Here is a 13,266-nt window from a genome sequence, read left to right as displayed (position 1 = left end):
ATCCATGCCATTGGAGCAAATAACTTTGAGCTTAAGCCTCAATTAGTTTCTCTAATGCAACAGAATTGCAAGTTTCATGGACTTCCAATGGAAGATCCTCATCAGTTTTTAGCTGAGTTCTTGCAAATCTGTGACACAGTCAAGACTAATGGGGTTAACCCTGAGGTCTATAGACTGATGCTATTCCCTTTTGCTGTAAGAGACAGAGCTAGAATATGGTTGGACTCTCAACCTAAAGAAAGCCTGGACTCTTGGGAAAAGCTAGTCAATGCCTTCTTGGCAAAGTTCTTTCCACCACAAAGATGGAGTAAGCTTAGAGTGGAAGTCCAAACCTTCAGACAGAAGGATGGAGAATCCCTCTATGAAGCTTGGGAAAGATACAAACAATTAATCAGAAGATGTCCCTCAGACATGCTTTCTGAATGGAGCATCATAGGTATTTTCTATGATGGTCTCTCTGAACTATCCAAGATGTCTTTGGATAGCTCTGCAGGAGGATCTCTTCATATGAAGAAGACGCCTACTGAGGCCCAGGAACTGATTGAAATGGTTGCAAATAACCAATTCATGTACACTTCTGAAAGGAATCCTGTGAACAATGGGACTAGTCAGAAGAAAGGAGTTCTTGAGATTGACACTCTGAATGCCATTTTGGCTCAGAATAAAATATTGACTCAACAAGTCAATTTGATTTCTCAAAGTCTGTCTGGAATGCAAAATGCACCAAACAGTACTAAGGATGCTTCATCTGAGGAAGAAGCTTATGATCCTGAGAACCCTTCCATGGAAGAGGTGAATTACCTAGGAGAACCCTATGGAAACACCTATAATTCTTCATGGAGAAATCACCCAAATCTCTCATGGAAGAATCAAGAGAGACCTCAACAAGGTTTCAATAATAATGGTGGAAGAAACAGGTTTAACAATGGTAAACCTTTTCCATCATCTTCTCAGCAACAGACAGAAAGCTCTAAGCAGAATACTTCTGACTTAGCAACAATGGTCTCTGATCTAATAAAGACCACTCAAAGTTTCATGAATGAAACAAGGTCCTCCATCAGGAATTTGGAAGGACAAGTGGGTCAGCTGAGCAAGAAAGTTACTGAACTCCCTCCTAGTACTCTCCCAAGTAATATAGAAGAAAATCCCAAAGGAGAGTGCAAAGCCATAGACGTGGCCGAATATGGAGAGGAAAAAGAGGAGGAAGACGCCACTGAGGAAGACCTCAGTGGGCGTGTACCAATCTCCTCTGAGTTCCTCACTGAGGAACAATGGGAATCTGAGGCTCAAACTGAGACCATAGAGATTCCCTTGGACTTACTACTGCCTTTCATGAGCTCTGATGAGTATCCTTCCTCTGAAGAGGATGAGTATGTCACTGAAGAGCAAGTTGCTAAATACCTTGGAGCAATCATGAAGCTAAATGACAGGTTATTTGGAAATGAGACTTGGAAGGATGAACCCCCTTTGCTCACCAAAGAACTAGATAATTTGTCTAGGCAGCAATTGCCTCAAAAGAGGCAGGACCCTGGGAAGTTTTCTATACCTTGTACCATAGGCACCATGACCTTCAAGAAGGCCTTGTGTGACTTGGGGTCAAGTGTAAACCTCATGCCCCTCTCTGTAATGGAGAAATTAGGGATCTTTGAGGTGAAAGCTGCAAAAATCTCACTGGAGATGGCAGACAACTCAAGAAAACAAGCTTATGGACTTGTAGAGGACGTTTTGGTGAAGATTGAAGACCATTACATCCCTACTGATTTCATAGTCCTAGAAACTGGGAAGTGCATGGATGAATCCATCATCCTTGGCAGACCCTTCCTAGCCACAGCAAAGGCTGTGATTGATGTTGATAGAGGAGAATTGATCATTCAAGTGAATGAAAAATCCTTGGTGTTTAAAGCCCAAGGATATCCCTCTATCATCATGGAGAGGAAGCATGAAGAGCTTCTCTCAAAACAGAGCCGAGCAGAGCCCCCACAGTCAAACTCTAAGTTTGGTGTTGGGAGGCCACAACCAAACTCTAAGTTTGGTGTTGAACCCCCACATTCAAACTCTAAGTTTGGTGTTGGGAGGTTCCAACACGGCTCTGAGCATCTCTGAGGCTCCATGAGAGTCCTCTGTCAAGCTAATGACAGTAAAGAAGCGCTTGTTGGGAGGCAACCCAATGTTTTATAATTAATTATTTTCTTTTGTTATTTTATCTTTTTTGTAGGTTGATGATCATAAGAAGTCACAAAAACAATGGAAAAAGCAAAAACAAAATGAAAAACAGGAAGAAAAACAGCACACCCTGGAGGAAGATGCTGCTGGCGTTCAAACGCCAGTCAGCCTAGCAGTTGGGCGTTTAACGCCCAGTCTGGCACCCTTCTGGGCGTTTAACGCCAGAAAGGGGCACCAGACTGGCGTTAAACGCCAGTAAAGGGTAAAAACCTGGCGTTAAACGCCAGGAATGGGCACCAGCCCGGCGTTTAACGCCAGAAAAGGCTCAAAACGTGGATTTTGATGCCATTTGGTGCAAGGATGACTTTTCCTTGACACTACAGGATCTGTGGACCCCACAGGACCCTACCATCACTCTCTCTCTTCTTCCCCCATTCACCAATCACCTCAACACCTCTTCCCCAAAAACCCCTCACCTATCAAATCCCATCTTTCTCTTCACCACTCACATCCATCCTTCATAAAACCCCACCAACCTCACCCTTCAAATTCAAACCACTTTCCCTCCCAAACTCACCCTCAAAAGGCCGAACCCTCATCCCCCTCTTTCCTATATAAACCCCTCTTTACCCCTTCATTTTCACACAACCTAAACACCCTTTCTTACCCTTCTTGGCCGAACACACTACCATCTCCCTCTTCCTCATTTCTTCTTCTTCTACTCTCTTCTTTCTTCTTTTGCTCGAGGACGAGCAAACATTTTAAGTTTGGTGTGGTAAAAGCGTTGCTTTTTCATAACCATTTATGGCATCCAAGGCCGGAGAAACCTCTAAAAAGAGGAAAAGGAAGGCAAAGGCTTCCACCTCCGAGTCATGGGAGATGGATAGATTCCTCTCAAGGGTGCATCAAGACCACTTCTATGAAGTTGTGGCCTTGAAGAAGGTGATCCCCGAAGTCCCCTTTTCACTCAAAAAGGGTGAATATCCGGAGATCCGCCATGAGATCCGAAGAAGAGGTTGGGAAGTACTTACCAACCCCATTCAACAAGTCGGAATCTTGATGGTTCAAGAGTTCTATGCCAATGCATGGATCACCAAGAACCATGACCAAAGTGTGAACCCGGATCCAAAGAATTATCTTACTATGGTTCGGGGGAAATACTTGGATTTTAGTCCGGAAAGTGTGAGGGTGGCATTCAACTTGCCTATGATGCAAGGAGATGAGCATCCTTACACTAGAAGGGTCAACTTTGATCAAAGGTTGGACCAAGTCCTCACAACCATATGTGAAGAGGGCGCACAATGGAAGCAAGATTCAAGAGGCAAGCCGGTTCAATTAAGAAGGCATGACCTCAAGCCAGTGGCTAGAGGATGGTTAGAGTTCATACAACGCTCAATCATTCCCACTAGCAACCGGTCCGAAGTTACCATAGACCGGGCCATCATGATCCATAGCATCATGATTGGAGAAGAAATAGAAGTTCATGAGGTTATAGCCCAAGAACTCTACAAGGTGGCGGACAAGACCTCCACTTTGGCAAGGTTAGCCTTTCCTCACCTCATTTGTCACCTCTGTTATTCAGTTGGAGTTGACATAGAGGGAGACATCACCATTGATGAGGATAAGCCCATTACCAAGAAAAGGATGGAGCACACAAGAGACCCCTCTCATCATGAAATCCCTGAGATACCTCAAGGGATGCACTTTCCTCCACAAAACTATTGGGAGCAAGTAAACACCTCCCTAGGAGAGTTGAGTTCCAATATGGGACAACTAAGGGTGGAGCACCAAGAACACTCCATTCTCCTCCATGAAATTAGAGAAGAACAAAGAATCATGAGAGAGGAGCAACAAAGGCAAGGAAGAGACATTGAGGAGCTCAAGCACTCCATAGGACCTTCAAAAGCAAGGAAGAGCCGCCATCACTGAGGTGGACCCATTCCTTGATTTCCTTGTTCTTTATTCCTTTGTTTTTTTCGAATTTTAGTGCTTTATGTTATCCATGCTTGTGTCTTGTGATCATTAGTGTCTTAGTGTCTATGCCTTAAAGTTATGAATGTCCTATGAATCCATCACCTTTCTTGAATAAAAACGTGCTTAATTGAAAAGGAAAGAATTGCATGAATTCTGAATTTTATAATAGTTTAATTATTTTGGATGTGGTGGCAACACTTTTTGTTTTCTGAATGTATGCTTGAACAGTGCATATGTCTTTTGAATTTGTGGTTCATGAATGTTGGCTCTTGAAAGAATGATGAAAAAGGAGACATGTTACTGAGGATCTGAAAAATCATTAAAAATGATTCTTGAAGCAAGAAAAAGCAGTGAATACAAAAAAAAAAGAGAAAGCAAGCGAAAAAAAAAAAACGAAAAAAAAGAAAGAAAAAAAAAGAAAGAAAAAGAAAGAAAAAGAAAGAAATAAAGTTGTGATCCAAGGCAATAAGAGTGTGCTTAAGAACCCTGGACACCTCTAATTGGGGACTTTAGCAAAGCTAAGTCACAATCTGAAAAGGTTCACCCAATTATGTGTCTGTGGCATGTATGTATCCGGTGGTAATACTGGAAGACAGAGTGCTTTGGGCCACAGCCAAGACTCAATAAGTAGCTGTGTTCAAGAATCATCATACTTGACTAGGAGAATCAATAACACTATCTGGATTCTGAGTTCCTAAAGAAGCCAATCATTCTGAATTACAAGGGATAAAGTGAGATGCCAAAACTATTTAGAGACAAAAAGCTAAAAGCCCCGCTCATCTGATTAATACTGATCTTCATAGATGTTTTTGGAGTTCATTGCATATTCTCTTCTTTTTATCTTATTTGATTTTCAGTTGCTTGGGGACAAGCAACAATTTAAGTTTGGTGTTGTGATGAGCGGATAATTTGTTACCTTTTTGGCATTGTTTTTAGTATGTTTTTGATATGATCTAGTTAGCTTTTAGTATATTTTTATTAGTTTTTAGTTAAAATTCACTTTTCTGGACTTTACTATGAGTTTGTGTGTTTTTCTGTGATTTCAGGTATTTTCTGGCTGAAATTGAGGGACCTGAGCAAAAATCTGATCCAGAGACTCAAAAGGACTGCAGATGCTGTTGGATTCTGACCTCCCTGCACTCGAAGCGGATTTTCTGGAGCTACAGAAGCCCAATTGGCGCGCTCTCAACGGCGTTGGAAAGTAGACATCCTGGGCTTTCCAGCAATATATGATAGTCCATACTTTGCCCAAGATTTGATGGCCCAAACCGGCGTTCAAAGTCACCTCAAGAAATCCCAGCGTTAAACGCTGGAACTGGCACCCAAATGGGAGTTAAACGCCCAAACTGGCACCAAAGCTGGCGTTTAACTCCAAGAGGAGTCTCTACACGAAATTTGCTTCAGTGCTCAGCCCAAGCACACACCAAGTGGGCCCGGAAGTGGATTTTTATGTCATTTACTCATCTATGTACTAGTTTTCTATAAGTAGGACCTTTTACTATTGTATTTAGAACATCTTGGTAGCTATCTGCTATTTGTTATGCTATCTTAGATCATTGGGAGGCTGGCCATTCGGCCATGCCTAGACCTTATTCTTATGTATTTTCAACGGTGGAGTTTCTACACACCATAGATTAAGGTGTGGAGCTCTGCTGTACCTCGAGTATTAATGCAATTACTATTGTTCTTCCATTCAATTCCGCTTGTTCTTTTACCATGATATCACTCGTTCTTCAACATGATGAAGGTGATGATTGACGCCCATCACCATTCTCACCCATGAACAAGGTGACTGACAACCATTCTTGTTCTACAAGCATCTGAGGCTTAGTGAATATCTCTTGGATTTCTGATTGCACGATGCATGGTTGATCGCCTGACAACCGAGTGCTCGCCTGACAAACGAGCCAGCCATTCCGTGAGATCAGAGTCTTCGTGGTATAGGCAAGAACTGATGGCAGCATTCAAGAGAATCCGGAAGGTCTAACCTTGTCTGTGGTATTCTGAGTAGGATTCAATGACTGAATGACTGTGACGTGCTTCAAACCTGTAACCTACTGGGCGTTAGTGACAGACGCAAAAGAGTTATTCTATTCCGGTAGGGGAGGGAACCAAACTGGTGACTGGCAGCACTGTGACAGAGTGTGTGCATTAGCTTTCACTGCGCGGATGGGAGGTAGCTGCTGACAACAGTGAGACCCTACATGAGTTTGCCATGGAAAGGAGTAAGAAAGGATTGGATGAAGGCTGTAGGAAAGCAGAGAGACGGAAGGGAAGGCATCTTCATACACTTGTCTGAAGCTCTTACACCAATGATATACATAAGTATCACTATCTTTATCTTCTATGTTATTTTCGTTCATCATCATATACATTTGAGTTTGCCTGACTAAGATTTACAAGATGACCATAGCTTGCTTCAATACTAACAATCTCCGTGGGATCGACCCTTACTCACGTAAGGTTTATTACTTGGACGACCCAGTGCACTTGCTGGTTAGTTGTGCGAAGTTGTGTAATGCCATGGTATTGAGCGCACCAAGTTCTTGGAGTTCATTACCGGGGATTATTTGAGTTGTGAAAAAGTATTGTTCACAATTTCGCCCACCAGCAGGACATGAAGTTCAAAGAAGTATTGTAGAGATTCTCAAAAATCTATTGATCCAAGAAGCAGCAACCAAAACAAAAAGAAAAGAAAAGAAAATACAAAAGCAAAAAGAATATAGCCCAAGGCTCTGAGCATCAATTACTAGGCAGAAAAAGAAGAATGAAACAAAAACTCAAAGAGTTGCTATCCTAGTAAATGCTTGTGGTTGAAGTGTGTCAAGGAAAGAGGCTTGAGCAAGTAAATCCGAGGGGTGCTTTAACACCTAATACCTTAAAACCAACTGGTTTAGGAGTATTGATTGAAAACTTATTTAAAGAGCCGCCTTGAGACATGATACTTAGAGTCGAGGCCAAAGCAAAGAAAAATTATAAGCTGCTTCAAGGTGATTACATATAAAGAGACCTCCATAATACCAATTGGATGAATATCCTAAAGACCTACGACTCCCAATATGTGAGGACTAGTGAGCACTGAAGCCCTTACATGAGCATATGATTTAGAGTTCACCCCACTGTTACTTGATCACTTCACTCACTGTAATTTACAAGTGTTCCTCAATCCATCTTAATTGAAAGAACCTCTGAGCATAATTCATTTCTTGCTTGGGGACAAGCAAGCTTTAAGTTTGGTGTTGTGATGACAAGTCATCTTAGCCTGATTTCACTAGTCTTTTTCTTTTGTTTTCAATTGAATTATGCACTTTCTTGAGCTACAAGCAAGCCAATTTAGGTAGATTTTCATGTTTCCTTTGATTGAATCAACCATAGATAAATTAATGCAATTTCATGAGGTTTGATGCCATAATTGGTGCATATTAGGATAGAATGATCATCTCATGATTTCAAGCATAGCTTTGATGTATTTGGTTGATTTATGATAGGTGAAGAAAGCTTGGAAAAGAGTTGAAGTAAGAAGGAAATGCTAGAAGCTAAGAGAGAACAATGAGAAAAGTGAAATTGAACCAGGAATAAATGAAGTTGGACTTGAAGTTAGCCCCCAAACTTTGGCACAAACTTTTGGTGAAAAAGTTAGCCTCAAAGTTAGCCCCCTAACTTGAAGGCTAACTTGAGAAGTTGAAATTTTCTCCCTGGGCACTCAAAGTTTGCGCCAACGTTAGCCCCCTAACTTGGAGGCTAACGTTGGCATGAGAAATTCTCCCCAGGGTGTGCCAACGTTTGCGCCAACGTTAGCCCCTAACTTTGGGCTAACGTTGGCGCCACTCCAACACAAAGCAAGGCCAACGTTAGGGACAAAGTTAGCCCCCTAACGTTGGCACCAACGTGAAGTGCAGCAGATTGGGTTTGCTGCTAGAAAAAGTTGGCCTCAAAGTTAGCCCCCTAACTTTGAGGCTAACTTTAAATCCAACTTTGCAAAAACTCAAATCCGGTCCAATTGATTCACTTGGGTTTCTCTCCAAACTTCAAGAGCAATCAACCAAGGCCTCTTTCAACCCAATTCCACCAAGAGCAAAGGCCCAACTCAAGGCTTGAAGATCAATTGAAGAAAGTGTATAAATAGGCTAGAATTCAATTTATTAGAGGAGCTTCCTTTTGAGAGTTTTTAGAGAGTTTACTTTTCTGTTTTGGGAGCTTGAGTGATTTTATTTCCTTAGTTTAATTGCTTTCAATTTCAATTATACTTGTCTTGGATCTTGGGTTAGAGAATTGAAGGAATTCTATTTCAATCTCACCTTAGATCTCTTTGTTGATTTTCACTGCAATTTAATTTCCAATTCGGTTCATTGCTTCTTCATCTAATCTCTTTGCAATTTACAATTCTATTGCTATTGTTCTTGTTGGATCTAGGAAGGCATTGAGATCTAGACTCGGTTTTCTAGTCTCTGGGACCTGAGATCTCAACTCACCATTTCAATTTTCTGTTTCTTGCATTAATAGTTCATTTTACTTGTCTGTTTGAATCTAATTCATTCCCAATTCCCATTTACTTTCTGTTTGATGCAATTTAACTTTTCTGTGTTTAATTCCTGCAAATCTAAGTCCCAATCCCCTTTACATTTCAAGCCATTTACATTTCTTGTCATTTAAGATTCTTGCAATTTACATTTCTTACAATCTAAGTTTCTGCCATTTAATTTCTTGTTCTTTAAGATTCAGCATTTTAATTCTTGTTCTCTTTACTTTCAATGCAATTTAAATTCTGCAACTCAATCAACCAAATCTTGATTCGCTTGACTAATTCAACCACTAAACTAAAATTGCTCAATCCTTCAATCCCTGTGGGATTGACCTCACACCCGTGAGTTTTATTACTTGATGCGACCCGGTGCACTTGCCGGTTAGATCTGTGTTGTTTTGGGAGAGATTCATTTTTCAACCAAAATTTCCCATCACTTTACACGAGATTTGACGACGTAAACTGGCGCTCAACGCCAGTTTCATGCTGCATTCTGGAGTGAAACGCCAGAAACACGTCACGAACCAAAGTTGAACGCCAAAAATACGTTACAACTTGGTGCTCAACTACAAGATAAGCCTCAGCTCATGTAAAGATCAAGCTCAGCCCAAGCACACACCAAGTGGGCCCCGAAAGTGGATTTCTGCATCAATTACTTCTGTAAACCCTAGTAGCTAGTCTAGTATAAATAGGACTTTTTACTATTGTATTAGATATCTTTGGTCTCAATTTTATTTTATTATTCATATTAGGAGACTATTGATCACGTTTTGGGGGCTGGCCATTCGGCCATGCCTGATCCTTCATCACTTATGTATTTTTAACGGTGGAGTTTCTACACACCATAGATTAAGGGTGTAGAGCTCTGCTGTACCTCAAGTTTCAATGCAATTACTACTATTTTCTATTCAATTATGCTTGTTCTTATTCTAAGATATTCGTTGCACTTCAACATGATGAATGTGATGATCCGTGACACTCATCATCGTTCTCACCTATGAACGCGTAACTGACAACCACTTCCGTTCTACCTTAGACTGGGCGCATATCTCTTGGATTCCTTAATCAGAATCTTCGTGGTATAAGCTAAAATTGATGGCGGCATTCATGGGAATCCGGAAAGTCTAACCTTGTCTGTGGTATTCTTAGTAGGATTTTGGGATTGAATGACTGTGATGAGCTTCAAACTCGCGATTGTTGGACATGATGACAAACGCAAAAGAATCAAGGGATTCTATTCCAACATGATCGAGAACCGACAGATGATTAGCCGTGCTGTGACAAAGCATTTGGACCATTTTCACTGAGAGGATGGGATGTAGCCATTGACAACGGTGATGCCTTACATACAACTTGCCATGGAAAGGAGTAAGAAGGATTGAAGGAAGGTAGTAGGAAACAGAGATCCAACAGGGACAAGCATCTCCAGACACTTATCTGAAATTCCCACCATTGAATTACATGAGTAACTCTATCTTTATTTTCTGTTTTATTTATTTACTATTCGAAAACTCCATAACATTTATTATCCGCCTAACTGAGATTTACAAGATGACCATAGCTTGCTTTATACCAACAATCTCCGTGGGATCGACCCTTACTCACGTAAGGTATTACTTGGACGACCCAGTGCACTTGCTGGTTAGTTGTGCGGAGTTGTGACTAAGTGTGATTCATGTTTGAGAGCGCTACCAAGTCTTTGGAGCCATTGTTGATGATCACAATTTCGTGCACCAGTGACGCTAAGGGTTGTTCTTGTTGTGGTGGAGGAGGTTGAGGCAGATTGGGCTAGGTATTGTCTTATTCTCTAGTTTATGTATTGGATGGATAGAAATGAGCGATATAAGTTTGTTGGGTAGGAAGCCCTTGGACGCATTTTTGGTTCTATCCCTTTTTAAACACTTTACTTTACCGAATTGTAAACTAAAGAAGTTTCTTTACGACCTTTCAAAGTAAGTCTTCCCACAAAGCTTTTCCAAAAGGTTTTTTCAAAGATAAATTGTTTTTTTTATAATGAAATTCTTTCTATTTGCAAGTATTTCTTTGCTTTGATGGTATTCCCTTCCCTTTTAAGAACCTGTGAAGACGATATTCTCACCCCTACATATTTTCTTTTTCAGTGACAGGTTTAGGAATCCTTGTGCGCAAAGCCACGACTGAACTACAAAGCTTTATGTATATAAATATTTTCACTTTTTGTGTTTGGTTTAGTCTTAGATTTTAATTTTTTCACTCGTTGTTTATTGTTTTGTTTTGTAAAGGGGTAGGACTTGTATTTGAGAATCTTTGAATAAGTCTATATATATATAATGCTATGTGAATCTACTTTTGTGATTAAGTGGTTTAAAGTAAAGGCTTTTTGCTTTTTCTTAATTAAAAATCCAGTTTGTATTTGCAAATGCTCAATATTAAATAAATATAGCATGAAATTAAAGGTGTAGAGTTTGGTAACGTCTGAACTTTTAGTGCGATCATGAGGTGCTAAAAGTTAGGATATTACAGCCTCCTTGATTGTTGTTGTAACATCCTGATTTTTTGTGATGACGTTTTAGATTTTCAGTAATTAATTTTATTTAGTCCCTTCTGAGTCCTGCAAATAAAATAAATGATAATATACTTTTCTTATTATGTTATTTATTTATTTTATATGCCATAGTTATAATAAAGGTTAGATAATAATATTATTTTTATTATTATCCTTATTGAGTTTGATATCCACCAATATAAGTAAATATCGGTACTCTTTGATGAGCTTAGAGTTTCTAATGCTCCATCATATACCTTTTATCATTAAGTTACTAACGTCATTCGTATTACTAACTCATAAATAGTTAACCCTATATTATATTATTACTTGTGTTTATAAATATCCAATTTTCATAGTTATCAATTTAAGATATTTATAACTTGAATTGCTGACTCATCAGCAAATATGCATAACACGCAGCCCCCCGTGTGTTATCAAGCCAACTTAATCATCATTATTACGTGTAATCATTATCAATCTCATTTTATTTCAGCCGAACCATTACAAAAAAGATAGAAAGAATCGTGAATGAGAAAGAGAGAAAATACCATGAACATCCTTCTTCCAACCTCGATTTCTTGAAATTTGTAACTCCAATTAGAAATCTAAACCAATTAAAGTGTTCATATCTTCTTCTTCTTCACGTTGACATCACTTTTGTTTAGGAGGCATCGACGGTGAAGTTGCTGCCCCTCCATGCATGTTCGGGTAAGTGAGCCCAGAAGCCCAATAGTCGATCTTTGACGTTTTCTTCTCCAATTTCTTGGTCAGAAAGTTTCTCCGGTACTTCGGTTGTGAGGACCGCGAGCTAGAGATAGGTTTGGTAATTTTATACCGATTAAATGTGAATATGATAAGTGAATGTTGGTTTGCTTGATTATTGTTTGAGTTTGATTGAGTTTATATTGAATTTTTTTTAAATTATTGTTGTTTGCTTATGATTTGTTGGTCCGGCCATGAAGAACAGCCCAATGGGGGTGGTTTGATGATTTTTGGTCTGTTATGAATGAGAATTATTATTGAGTATTGATAGCTGAGAGATTAACTAAAAAACTGTAAAATTCGGTAACCGTAAAGGTCGAAAATGGATTAAAAATCATATATATTTTCGAACAGATTACAAGAAAAGATTTTTGAGTTTCAAGAGATGTGTTTGTCACCAATATAACATTATTATTTTCAGAATGATATTTTATTTTGATAAAAATTGAGGTTGATTTTATAAATAAATAAGTTTAAGGGTATTTTGAGTAAAAAGTAAGCATTCAAGGGTGAACGGGTATTTTATAAAATTCTAGGATACTTTTGTAAATATTAATATATGAGAGAGTTTATTAGTAATTTTCTAAAAATATTGGGTCAAAAATAAAATACTTAAAAGCTTGAAGTTTAAAGTATAATTTCTAAAAGTGTAAAACTAAAGCTTTAATAAAACTAGTTTTTGGTATATCAAAATAGAAATATTAAATATTAATACTTCCTTAATATTATTTTACTTATACCAATTTAATTAGTATACATTTTTATTTATTTATTTTTACTAAAACTAATATTTTTATTAAATAATAAAGAAAATAAAATAATAAAACTTTCTAAAATTATTAAAAACACAGAGTTATATTAAGAATTTTATAATTCTCTTTTCAAAAGATATTTAGAAAAATGCAAGAGAATAGTGCAAACATGTTTGATATTTTAAAATTTATAAAGTAAAAGACTAAAGAAAGAAAAGAAAATAAAGAGAATAAAAGAGGGCATGAGAAGAAATAAATGTCTGAAGCTGAATACGAGCTGAGTTAACTGTCTGTTGCTAAAAGCAAGTAGAAATATGGTGGTAATTCCACTGAGAAAGTTGCTTTCCTAGGATACAACGACCAGTTTGTAGTGATGGTCGTGTAACATCCATCACACAAAGCTTTTACCTCATGCCGTAAAGCAAAGGGTGATAAAGCGTCACGATAGTTTTAAAGCTCATAATATAGAATATAATCAAGAAATAGTATAACTAGAAGCCTGACAAAAGGAATAAAAGATCAAAGACTCATAGAATATAGATACAAAGTGCGGAAAAACAACAACA

General features: G+C 38.7%; 1 non-coding gene across 1 annotated transcript; it reads right to left on the bottom strand.

Annotated features, from left to right (window-relative positions):
* Window positions 1-309: 309 nt before the first annotated feature.
* Window positions 310-417, bottom strand: LOC130953159 (small nucleolar RNA R71). The gene has a single exon (XR_009075332.1). It is a non-coding gene; the product is annotated as a small nucleolar RNA R71 (small nucleolar RNA).
* Window positions 418-13,266: the final 12,849 nt, after the last annotated feature.

This window comes from Arachis stenosperma, chromosome 9, assembly GCF_014773155.1.
Source record: "Arachis stenosperma cultivar V10309 chromosome 9, arast.V10309.gnm1.PFL2, whole genome shotgun sequence".
NCBI lineage: Eukaryota > Viridiplantae > Streptophyta > Magnoliopsida > Fabales > Fabaceae > Arachis > Arachis stenosperma.
This window is presented reverse-complemented; position numbering and strand designations above follow the sequence as displayed.